General features: G+C 39.0%; 1 protein-coding gene and 1 long non-coding RNA gene across 3 annotated transcripts in view; both read left to right on the top strand.

The window, feature by feature from the left end:
• The window catches only part of STMND1 (stathmin domain containing 1), a 109,923-nt gene that overhangs the window by 88,359 nt on the left and 8,137 nt on the right, over positions 1–13,427 (top strand). The gene's annotated exons all lie outside the window — the stretch shown is intronic.
• Positions 850–12,176, top strand: LOC309607188. The gene is made up of 2 exons (XR_014232315.1): positions 850–2,096; positions 3,590–12,176. It is a non-coding gene; the product is annotated as an uncharacterized lncRNA (long non-coding RNA).

Genomic DNA, 13,427 nt, shown 5'->3' with positions numbered 1-13,427 from the left:
TCGCTCAGTTACATGGGGAAAAGTGGTAAGAAATAAGAGATGGACCCATAAAAAGAGGAAAGAATGAACCAGACTATCTGGCTGAAAAGGCCTTGTAATGTGTAAGAGAGGGAAACAAGGGCCTAGAATCATATGACTTTGAATATCAAAATAAATATGGCTACCATATGACCCAGCAATCCCACTACTGGGCTTATACCCTGAGAAAACCATAATTCAAAAAGAGTCACGTACCACAGTGTTCACTGCAGCTCTATTTACAAGAGCCAAGACATGGAAGCAACGTAAGTGTCCATCGACAGATGAATGGATAAAGAAGGTGTGGCACACATATACAATGGAATATTACTCAGCCATAAAAAGAAACGAAATTGAGTTATTTGTAGTGAGGTGGATGGACCTAGAGTCTGTCATACAGAGTGAAGTAAGTCAGAAAGAGAAAAGCAAATACCGTATGCTAACGCATATATATGGAATCTAAAAAAAAAAAATGGTCATGAGGAACCTAGGGGCAGGATGGGAATAAAGACGCAGACCTACTAGAGAATGGACTTGAGGACACAGGGAGGGGGAAGGGTAAGCTGAGACAAAGTGAGAGAGTGGCATGGACATATATACACTGCCAGATGTAAAATAGATAGCTAGTGGGAAGCAGCCACATAGCACAGGGAGATCAGCTCGGTGCTTTGTGACCACCTAGAGGGGTGGGATAGGGAGTGTGAGAGGGAGGGAGACACAAGAGGGAGGAGATATGGGGACATATTTATATGTATAGCTGATTCACTTTGTTATAAAGCAGAAACTAACACACCATTGTAAAGCAATTATACTCCAATAAAGATGTTTTATCTACCTACCTATTAGAATGGCTAAAATAAAATATAATGACAAGACCAAAAAAAAAAAAAAGGCCATATTGTGTACCCTAAATCAGTACAGTGGAATATATGTATTTGTATGATAGGCCAATATGCCTGGATTTTCAATTACTTATTTGTTCAGTGACTCTTGACTGTCTGTGTGTGTCTATAAGCATTACTGTTGGAGGGAAGAAAGTAATGTTCAAGACAGACAAGGTTCCTATTCCCATGGAACTCACATTGTAGTCAGAAGGAGAAGGGAAATGAAAAGATAAAACAGAATAGTTTCAGATGCTACATTGCTATAAAAAAAATAGGATAATAAGATAGAGTTTGTGGCATATGGGGAAGGGGCTCAGCTATTTTCCCTTAGGTGACCAGGAAAGGCCTCTGTGAGGATAGGAGGCTGGAGCTGACAGATAAGAAGCCCTCAGTCATCCAGACACCTGTGGCAGAGCATCCCTGACAGAGGGAGCACCAAAGACAAGACCCCCTGAGGCTGGAGGAACAGACAGAAGAACAGAGTAGCCAAGTAGAGTGGGCAAGGGGGAGAGCGGTTAAAGCATGAGGGCACAGAGACAGGCAGGGGCTGGCAGATCCTTTACGACCGGTAGCCGTGGTAAGGCATCTGCATTTTAGTCTAAATGCACGGGGGAGTCATTGAAGGCTTCTGAGCAGGGGAGTGACACAATCTGATGAATGTTTTTAAGAAATGATCTGGACTAGTAGATGGGGAATGGATTGTAGGGATCAAGGGTAGAAGAAGGGTAACAGGTATATAATGGTGGCTGTGGAGCCATCGAGTCAAGACATACTATGATTTGGCCTAGGGTGGTGTGGTAGAGTGCTTGCATGAATGGCCCCAATTAATGGCCTTCCAGTATCCAAGCCCTTTGGTCTAGAATTTATAATCCTCTTCCATCTGACTCTGGGCTTTGAGCAATGGGATGCAATCAGAGGCTTGCAAAGTGCTATGCAATGGGGCTTGCTCTCCTGCAGGATTAGTCCTGCTTAGTCTTGGAGCCCTGCCATGCCATGAGAACATGCTCAGGCTAACTGCCCGCTGGAGGAGGAGAGATCACATGGAGAGGTCCTGTATCATCCCAGCTGAGGCCATCCTAGATCAGCCAGCCCCTGACCAGCTTTCAGTTTGAGTGCAGACACGTGAGCAAGCCCAGCCGAGGTCAGTGGAGCCCAGTCCAGATCAGCAGAAATGCCCACACAAACCAAGGACAGGTAAGAAATAATAATCGGTTGTCGTTTAAAGCCGGTACATTTTTAGAGTGCTTGTTACTCAGTGAGAGCTTGCCTACAGTAATTGATGTTGAAGGCTGGGACAGCTAAGGAGGAAGGAGAAGCCAGGCGTGGGGCTGGTCAACTGGCATAACCAGAACGAACCAGGATAAGAAGAGGTTCATGGAAGTGAAAAGCTTTGGTGTAGCAGCCGTATCAGGGGGCTGCTGAAGTGAGGCGAAGGGCCCCACCTCATCTCCTATCAGTAATTTTATCTTGGGCCTTATCAATAAGCACTGATCTTAGGGTTCAAATCTTTCTGGTCTTGCTGGCCCTCCTGCCTAGGAAGCCAGTAGCCACCTTACCTGTCAGGTCTTGTGTCTGACCTGATACCCTCTAATTCTCAGATCCTTCGATCTCTCCTTCATCTTGGGTTCCAATATTCTCTGTTGTCAGTACTGTGAAAAGGTGACCTATCATACCTTTGTAGATCGGAGTGGGAATGCATGACTTCTTGGTAAAGTGCAGCTGGGAAGACTAGTCTTTCCTCTGTGGGATTATCTTCTATCCCTCTTAAAACCTGACCTTTTCTTCCCACTGACAAGAAAAGGAGAAAATGCTCTATGGCAGAATTGATTTTATACCAAGACAAAACGCATGTATGTACATATAAACGCTTTCCACATGGGATGTACCCATGTGCAACCGCAGTGAGCTATGTTTAAGTAAACTTGGGACAATAACAAGACTTACGTTTCATATGCATATAAGCATGTATGTAAAAATCCTATTAAGGATTCATTAGAGATTGTGAAATATGTCTGTTCTATGAGATGACATCTGAGTCAAGGTGATCTTTATTTAAATGACATTAAACAAGGTTACATGAGAACTGCTGTAGTCCTTTTAGGGGACAATAGTAGAAACCAGAGATAGATGAGACCATTTAGGTGATTCAGCACCTCAAGAGCCTTGGTGGAGAAGCTTTGCCCAATGCCCTGTGTTCACTTATGCTTCTCCCAGGTCGGTTATAACAGATGCAAGAAATCAGGCTGTCACCAGCTCCTCAGGAGTTTCTCCTTTGCAGAGTTGATGAAGACCTCTGGCCTTGTTCCACTCTGGTTTAATCTTGTCATTGCCTCCTGGATATACAGTGAAATTCCTGAGCCATATATCCTGCTATCACAAGTCCCTTCAGAATGTCTTCAAGAAAAGAGGGGAGGGTGTACGTTTCCTTATAAGGAAGCTTTGGACCAAATGACCCCCCCATAACCAGCTCACTATTGACCTAAACCACAGACCATCACAGAACCCTTCCTACTTGCCTTAAGGACCAATAAAGAGAGTATCCCAGGCCTCACAAGAGGATAGTTAACTTGACAGGAGAGGTCATAAATAAGTAATTCACTCCCAGGTCCAATTTCTTTTGTTTAGTTTAAGTGTCCAAACGCCACCTTGTTGTTTTATTAATGCAGGTGTCTCATTTCCATTCTCAGTTTCAAAGCTGATGGAGTCGGAAGAAAAACAAAAACCCAAACCAAACCCCTGCATCTGTTAGTAGGCCAAAGTCCATCAATCTCCCCATGAAAAGTATGTTACTTTGGAATACTAAAGAAAAAATTTCTATTGGCATTGTCTCTAGTTTGATTGTTTAGGGCACATACCTTCCTATCCTGTCTTTGTTTGCTGCATCAGTGCTGTCTTACAAGGAGAAACCATGCCTGGCTGTATATAAATTGGACTCTACCAATCTGTGTGATCAGCTTGTAAAGGAAAATTGGCTCTCCTCCTCTAGGATGGATCATGAAAAGGAGCCCCTGACATGCCTGAGTGATGGCAGAGGAGCTCAAGAGAATGTCTGCTCATAGGCAAATGCCAAAGTTGAACTTAGTAAGCTAAGGACCTGGAAGAGATCCATCGAGGCTCAGAACCAGAAAGAATTGTAGAGATGGTCTAGTCCAATCCCCTACAGGCAAGAAAACTGAGGTCTAGGCAGTTCAAATAACTTCTACGACACTAGCATGAACTGGGAGCAAAGACAAGAGTAAAATCTAGTCCTCCTGACCCCCAAGCCAACACTACAACCTCAGATTCTTAAACAGAATGACCAAATCTTCGGGATACAAATTCACATGCCAGGAATTACCCAAAGCTGTAGCATAACTATGCTACTTCTTTTAAATCTTAAATATTACTTTATGATAAGTAAGTTAAAACAATTTTTTATTAAAAAAACAAGCATGTATTTATTTTGTAGAAAAGAGGGAGAACCCAAATCTCAAAGGAAGTTTATGCTTGGGGCAGCCAAGCATAGACTCTCGGAAGGAACGTGTTGTCACTGCTCAGGGCACATCAGGGGCTGGTGTAACACACACTGCTTTTCACTGCAGCACTATTTACAATAGCCAGGACGTGGAAGCCATCTAAATGTCTATCAACAGAGGAATGGATAAAGAAGATGTGGTATATATATACAATGGAATATTACTTTGCCATAAAAAGGAATGAAATTGGGTCATTTGTAGAGACATGGATGGACCTAGAGAGTGTCATACAGAGTGAAGTCAGAAAGGAAAAACAAATATCATATATTAATGCATATATGTGGAATCTAGAAAAATGGTATAGACGATCTCATTGGCAAAGCAGAAATAGAGACACAGATGTAGAGGACAAACGTATGGACTATGGACAGCAAGGGGGGGAAGGGGGGGATGAGTTGGGAGATTGGGGTTGACATATATACACTATTGATACTATGTGTAAAATAGATAACTAATGAGAACCTACTGTATAGCTCAGGGAACTCTACTCAGTGCTCTGTGGTGACCTAAATGGGAAGGAAGTGCTCGCTTCGGCAGCACATATACTAAAATTGGAACGATACAGAGAAGATTAGCATGGCCCATGCACAGGGATGACACACAAATTCATGAAGTGTTCCATATTTTTAAACTCAAAGTGGATTAAAAACCTAAATGTAAGGCCAGACACTATACAACTCAGAAGAAACACTCTATGACATAAATCACAGCAAGATCCTTTTTGACTCACCTCCTGGAGAAATGGAAATAAAAACAAAACTAAACAAATGGGACCTAATGAAACTTAAAAACTTTTGCACAGCAAAGGAAACCATAAACAAGATGAAAAGACAACCCTCAGAATGGGAAAAAATATTTGCAAACGAAGCAAGTGACAAAGGATTAAGCTCCAAAATATACAAGCAGCTCATGCAGCTCAATATCAAAAAACCAAACAACCCAATCCAAAAATGGGCAGAAGACCTAAACAGACATTTCTCCAAAGAAGATATACAGATTGCCAGCAAACACATAAAAGGATGCTCAACATCACTAATCATTAGAGAAATGCAAATCAAAACCACAATGAGGTATCACCTCACACCAGTCAGAATGGCCATCATCAAAAAACCTACAAACAATAAATGCTGGAGAGGGTGTGGAGAAAAGGGAAGCCTCTTGCACTGTTGGTAGGAATGTAAATTGATACAGCCACTATGGAGAACAGTATGGAGGTTCCTTGTAAAACTAAAAGTAGAACTACCATACAACCCAGCAATCCCACTACTGGGCCTATACCCTGAGAAAACCATAATTCAAAAAGAGACATGTACTACAATATTCACTGCAGCACTATTTACAGTAGCCAGGACATGGAAGCAACCTAAGTGTCCATCAACAGATGAATCGATAAAGAAGATATGGCACATATATACAATGAAATATTACTCAACCATAAAAAGAAACGAAATTGAGTTATTTGTAGTGAGGTGGATGGACCTAGAGTCTGTCATACAGAGTGAAGTAAGTCAGAAAGAGAAAAACAAATACCGTGTGCTAACACATATATATGGAATCTAAAAAAAAAATGGTTCTGATGAACCTAGAGGCAGGACAGGAATAAAGATGCAGACGTAGAGAATGGACTTGAGGACACGGGGTGGGGGAAGGGTAAGCTGGGACGAAGTGAGAAAGTAGCATTGATATATATACACTACCAAATGTAAAATAGATAGCTAGTGGGAAGCAGCTGCATAGCACAAGGAGATCAGCTCTGTGCTTTGTGACCACCTAGAGGGGTGGGATAGGGAGGGTGGAGGGAGACGCAAGAGGGAGGGGATATGGGGATATATGTATACATACAGCTGATTCACTTTCTTATACAGCAGAAACCAACACAAAGCAATTATACTCCAATAAAGATGTTAAATGAATAAATAAATAGGAAGGAAATCCAAAAAAGAGGGGATATATGTATATGTATAGCTGATTTACTTCTCTGTACAGTAGAAACTAACACAACATTGTAAAGCAACTGTACTTCAATAAAAATTAATGTAAAAAAAAGACAATACATATTCATTGCAAACACACATTGAGATTTGCAAAAAAACAAAATCAACATTCCAGGCTACAAAGGAAGTGTTTCTAAATGGTCTACATCAAGATGAAGGGGGAAAGTCACTTAGTTTTTACTCACTACTCCCTTTCCACATCCTGCATAAGGAGTTTAGTACCTCTCTTTGTAATCAGGGAGTATTTGCTCCTTATTATTTTGTTGTTGATCTTAAGTGGCCTCTGCAGAAATTGAGACAGAAAGAGTCCCAATATAGCACTCTATTACTATCTTTTCTATTCGTCTCTTTTCAAATTTTTCTGTTTTTCTTTGGTGTGCTGTAGGTTTACTCCAATGTATTTAGGTGTGGATTTATTTTTATTTATTCTGTTCATAATTTGGTTTGCATCTGCATGTTTTTCTTTGATTTGAGAAACAGCCATCTATTATCTCTTTAAATATTGCCTCTCTTCAAATATTGTTTCTTCAGTGTGGGTCTCCTATTAGGCATACGTTATGCCTTCTGATTCAGTCTTCTATGTTTCTTAATCTCTCATTTTCTATCTCTTCATAATAATTCCCCCTTCCTCCCATATCTTGTTCTCTTTGGTTGAATTCCTCAGCTCTACCACGGGCACATTACTTCCCCATTCATCTGTATCAAATCTCTTGTTTACTTATTGATTGAGTTTTTATTTTAATTTTTTCATTTCCTGAAGTTCTCTTTGGTTCTTTTAAACTCACAGTATCCTATCTTGCAATGCATTCTTTGTTCTTTCTTTTGTCTCTTTAACAATTTAAAATATACTTACAGCATTTTCCCAGTTATCTCTTATGTCTGATACCTGGCATACTACCTGTTTTTTCTATCGACTCATCCTCACAGGGGCTCATTTCTTTGTGTCGTCCATAATTTTTTTTACTGGTAATTCACATTGTTTCCCTCACACCCCCAAGGGCACCCCTTAATCCTGAGAGGTGGAACTGTCCCTACAAATCCTTTTGCATTTCCTTCTGTCAAGGCCCCGGACATACTACTGAATGTGGACTAATTTTTATGTCTATTTCTAAGCTTCATGGTGCTTTACGCTGTGGGTAATAAAAATGTGGACTTCATACCCACATGGAACACAGGTTTGGAATTTTGTTTTTTCCCTTATTTAGGTTTGCTCACAAATTTACAAATATCTTTGCCCATCATTGCTCTAAGAAGACAACAAAATTCTTTTTAGTTTTCTGGGTTGTTGGGCAAAGTTTTTCTGCCCAACATACAAGGCAAGACTCAAATATTCCCAGATGTAATAAAGAGCTTCATTCCAAGCTCCCCTCCCTGCATAGGTTCAAGTTTATGTGTCCTGTTCCCCATGCAGACAGTAAAATCCTACGTAGTTCTTAGTGTCTGTATTTGGGTCTGGTAGTCCCTGGGGCTTTACTGCTTCGTTTCTTGTCATGACTCCAACTTTGAGTTTCTTCTCTGTTATGATACCTAGGCATTTCCCTTTCTATCAAGCGAAATAATGCATTATATTTTATTGTTGATATTTTCATATGATTTGTCATCATATAGAAGTTAAAAGTGTGAAATCAGACCATCTGGATTCGAATCCCAGCTCTGCCACATATTGACTATGTGACCTTGAGCAAGTTACCTATGTTCTTTGAACATCAGTTCCCTCATTTGTAAAATATGAGGAATAATAATACAGACCTCATATGAGGATTAAGAGGATTAACATAACTGGAGTGCCTAGAGCAGTATGTGGCAAATATTAAAAGTTAAATAAGTTATTAGCTATTATTGTTCTTGCTACTTTTTTTATGATCATCACCACCATTATCATCTCATGCATTCCCATGTGTTTATAACAAAAGCAGAGCCCTTTTTAAATGGAAATGCTACAATATATTTTCTTTTTAATCCCAAAACAGTATCACCCTGCCATCTGTCATACTAAACAAAACTCCCTCCTCTCTAGCTCACATAGGCTCAGAGGATGCAAATCAACTTTAAATTTAGTCTGTGTCAACCAGAATTAGGAAGAGTGAAGTGTTTCAAGGGCAATTTATATATTTCTAAACTAATTATAAATAATTTTTATTATCTTCTCTCTCTTTCTTTGAATCATCTGAATCATGGCTCCTCTACATCAGGGCAAATAATTGAAAGAAGGGAGTTGCAGATTAGTGATAAAACCAATGGCTCAACTATCAAAACATGCTTTGAGTTGAATACCCTGTTGTGAATCCCCTAGGAACAGAGGTCCTCAGACGTGAAGGCTTAGCAAGAATGAATGAAGTGGAGAATAATGAGGGAGGCTTTGTAGCAAAGTCTAATGAATGACTCCTTGACATTCTCTGATCTCTGACATGACAGGCATATGGTGTTTATCAATAAATAAAAAGGATATAATTACGTTGAGGCTGAAGCATTCAGGGCTTGGTAACATTTGGTAAGCTGGAAAGCTGTCTGACCCGCTGTTTTCCTGACAGGTGGAATAAAATAAAATATCTCCACAAAAATCTATTTATAGTATACGACAGTCCAGTTGCCTTCAGCTTCCCCAAAGAAGCAGTAGGTCATGCTCTAATTTGTGCCCATAGATGTATGTTAATATATTATTTAAATGACACTTCGAGGTAATCACAATTAGTCCTTAGAGCTTTCAATGCATAGCTCCTTAAAAATATCCCCAGTCTGAAGGTTAGGGCTTTTCATGGCATGTGCTTAGGGTAAAATCTTTGCTATCACCCGTAAGTTCTTCTTTCTGTCACATCTCATATTCAATCTTTAGGAAATCCCGTTGGTTCAACCTTCAATCTATCTCTGGAATCTCACCATTTTCCCCCACTTCTATTGCCACCACCATAGTCTGCACCCCTTCACCTCTCACCTTGATGATTATGATCACCTCTCAATAGTCTCCCTGCTTTTAGACTTATCACTCTATCATCTAGAGTGATCTTTAAAAAGATAAGTCAGGTCATATCACACCTCTGCACAAAATCCTGCAATGGCTCCAAAGTCATTACAATGGCTTCCCAGGCCCTGTGGTCTGGGCCCACATTTTCTCTCCTACCACTCACTTTACTCTAGCCAACTGGTTCCTTGCTGTTCCTCAGTATTTTAAACACTGTCCCTCAGCCTGGAATACTCTTGCCCTAAATTCTGGAAAAATGCTCCAAGTCCTTGTTCAAATCTTGCCTCTCAATGAGGCTTATCTCATCAACAACCTTATTGAAAATGAGAACCTGCCCTCACACCTAGGTTAAGGGATCCTGTTCTCTACTTTTATTCTAAAGCATTTATCTTCTAACATACTATATAGTTTACTTATTAATTATGTTCATTGTATTGTCCATCTCTCCCCTCTAAAAATATAAATTCTATGAGAGCATGAATCCTCTATTCATGATGTACCTTACGCACCTAAATTAGTATTACCAGGTAAAATAAAAGCTATCTAGTACTATTTTAATTTCAGACAAACAGTGAATAATTTGTTTTAATATAGGTATGTCCTGGGCAACAGTTGGTTTACTTGTTGTTTATCTGAAATTCAAATTTACCTGGATATGCTATATTTTTATTTACTAAATGTGGCAAACCTAAGCTAGAACAATGCCTGACATCGTCATCACAGAAACATTACATATGGTCTATTTTTTAATGAAAATTAATTTGAAAATTTAATGGTGTTTTGAGCTAACTGAAGATATCCTGGACTATCATCTGAAGGGTTTTATGTCATCATTATACATACTTTTAGGAAAAGCGTATTGTCAAAAACAAAAACACTCAGCTGAAACAACCTAAGTATACCAATCACAATTCAATAGAGCAGAGATACTGTAAATCAGCTTTAAGCATTAGGCTTTGTAGTATTGGGCAAAAAGGAAAATGGAAAGTCCCAAAACCCAAAGCTGAAAAATATGTTGGGGAAATCATATTAAGTGGAGAGCTAGAGCTTGAGGTCAAGTGTAGTCTATTGTTGAAGAAGGTCTTTAGAGGATGAGAACACGACCCAGATTACCCACATAGCAGACCTCTAGTTGTCTTTTTCAATTAACTGTTGTCACTAACTACTTATGTGACCTTGGGAGAGTCAAGGGATGACAGTGTTAGATGTCTCACCTTTATACAAAGATTTGTAAGATCCATTCTATCTCTAAAATCTGTGATTCTATAGAAAAATATGACTAGAAAGTAAAGAGACTATTTTTACAAACATACTAGAAGTTATATATGATAACAAATAATCAATGTAATCACCTAATAAGCTATTCACTTATCCTAATAATGCTACCAACGATCAAAATATTCTTGGCATTTGTATTTTGGATTTTCCTTTTAGCAGGGTAATGTTTAAGAATTATTAAGAAATGTTTTAATCTCAGCAAGACACAGAGCTAGGACTTGAACCCAGGCAGTCTGGCAGCACCATCTGAGACCTTAACATCTATGCTATACTTTAATTAAAGTTACACTTCTTGCACGCCACAGTTTGTGGACCGAGATTGATCTACTACAGACTAATACAAGGTTATAAAGATTTACATTTTCTTCTAAGAGTTTCATATTTTTACCTCTGTACTTAAGACTCTGATCCATTTTGAGTTAATCTTCGCATATGGTGTAGGATAAAAATCCAACTTTGTTTGCATGTGGATATTCAACTGTCTCAGTACATTTGTTGAAAAGATCATTCTTTCCCATTTAATTTTCTTGGCACACTTGTGAAAAATCAGTTGACTATAAATACATGGGCTTACTTCTGGACGCTGAATTTTTTTATTCTGCTGATCTGTATGTCTAGCTTTATGCCAGTACCTCACTGTCTTGATTACTACAGCTTTGTCATAATTTTTGAAATCAGGAAGTATGAGCCCTCCTACTTAATTTTCTTTTTCAAGATTGTTTTGGCTATTCTGGGTCTTTTGTAATTCCATATGAATTTTAGGATCAGCTTGCCAATTTCTGTACAAAAAAGCAGCTGCAATTTCGAAAGAGATTGCACTGAATCTTTAGATCAGTTTGGAAAGTTGCCATCTTAATGTTAAGTCTTCCAATTCATGAACATAGGATGTCTTTCCATTTGTGTAGGTCTCCTTTAATTTCCTTCAGTGATGCTTTGCAGTTTTCAATGTTCAACTCTTGCTTTTGTTTTGTTAAATTTATTCATAAGTATTTTATCTTGATACTGTTATAAATGGAATTGTTTTTTAATTTTATTTTTGGATTGTTCATTGCAAGTGTATAGAAACACACTTGATTTTGTATTGTATTTGTAATGTATTCATTTGGCTTTTGCTTTTGACAGTTTGACATGAAATGTGTATGCCTAATTGAGTTTTCCTACTTGGAGTTTATTGAGCTGCCGTGATGTGTAGATTAATGTTTTTCATCAAATTTGGGAGGCTTCAGCCATAATTTCTTGAAATATCTTCCTATTTTTTTCTTTCTCTCTTCCTTCTTTGACTCCCATTATAAATATATTTGTACACCTGTGTTGTCCATAGGTCTCTGAGTCTCTGTTCATTTTTCTTCTTTCACTATTCCTGCTCAGTTTCCCAAACTGGATAATCTCAGTTCTATCCCCAGGTTCAGGGTGATCCTTTCTTTTGCCAGCTCAGATCTGCTGTTGAGCCGCTTAGCAAATTTTTCACTTCAGTTTTACTTTTCAACTCCAGAATTTCTAATTGATGCTTTTTTGTATAATTTCTATCTTTTTATTGGTAATATCTATTTGGTCGGGCATCATTCTCATACTTTCCTTCATTATTTGTTTGGATATGGCTTCTTTTAGTTCTTTGAAAGTATTTATAATTCCTGATTTGAAGTCTTTGTCTAGTAAGTCCAACTTGTGGGCTTTCTCAGGGAGAGTTTCTTTTGACTGCCCTGTGCATGGGCTTTTCTGTTTCTTTGTATGACTCTTATTTTTTGTAGGAAATTTGTTAAAACTGGACTTTTAAAATATTATAACGTGGCAACTCTGGAATTCAAATTTCCCCTCTCCTTGGTGCTTATAGCTGTTTATTATTGTTGTTGTTGCTTCTTTGCTTAGTAACTTGATGAAGTAATTCTTTGAAGTGTGTGTTCTGTGTTGGGTCTAACCACTAAAGTCTCTGCCTGGTTACCTTAGTTATCGTCTAACAATTGGACATCAATTTCCCAAATGCCTTGAACAAATAAGTCTCCCAGCGTTCCTCAAGAAGCTTTGTGTCCATGTTGGGATACACATTCAATGCTCTGGCAGTTTAAAACTGTTTAGCCTTTACTTCCTGCTTGCACAGGACCTCAAGGTCAGCCAAAGGTGAGAGATTAGGGTCTTCTCAGGTCTTTCCCATGAATGTGCACAGTCTTGCAAATGCATGTGGCCTCCTAGATTCTCAAGAATATGGCAGAGTTTTACAAAGCTCCCTATGGACATCTCATTCCCTGGCTTTATCTTTTAAGTGTTTTATTCATCACTGGTTATCATGACCTCAGGCAGCTACAATGTTAAACAACTACCACTGAAAGTTTTTTGACAAGTGCCCCAGGAAAAAAGGCCATTTGCGCTGAGTTCTTCATGAGGTCAAATAAAGACAAGCTCTGTGAGTGGAGATTTTCAGGAAGCTGTCGGACAGGTCAAATAACGACAGTTCTCTGGGAATGGTGCATTTGGGGGGATGCTCCAGCACCACTTTACTCCCTCCAGTGGCTGCTAGGCTCCTGTTCTTCACACCCACTGTGATCGCAAGGGTATTGGTTTTCAAGACTCCTATGAAACTAGAGAGAAGAAGATGGAAATTGGGGAAGATAAAATACCACAAAGCTCACTGTTCTTATCAAGAGTCACCTGTTTTTCTTCAATAAATGTGACTCAAATTTTTGCAAGTGTTTGATTATTTCCGGAATTCTGAAAACACTGATTTTGACAATTTTGGGGGCTGATGCTCTCATTGCTTTTATGTGAGAACAAATTTTCAGAGGTC

This window comes from Balaenoptera borealis, assembly GCF_965194805.1.
Source record: "Balaenoptera borealis genome assembly, chromosome: 12".
In the NCBI taxonomy this organism is placed as follows: Eukaryota; Metazoa; Chordata; class Mammalia; order Artiodactyla; family Balaenopteridae; genus Balaenoptera; species Balaenoptera borealis.
The sequence above is the reverse complement of the archived record's forward strand: the minus strand, read 5'-3'. Positions and strand labels throughout refer to the sequence as shown.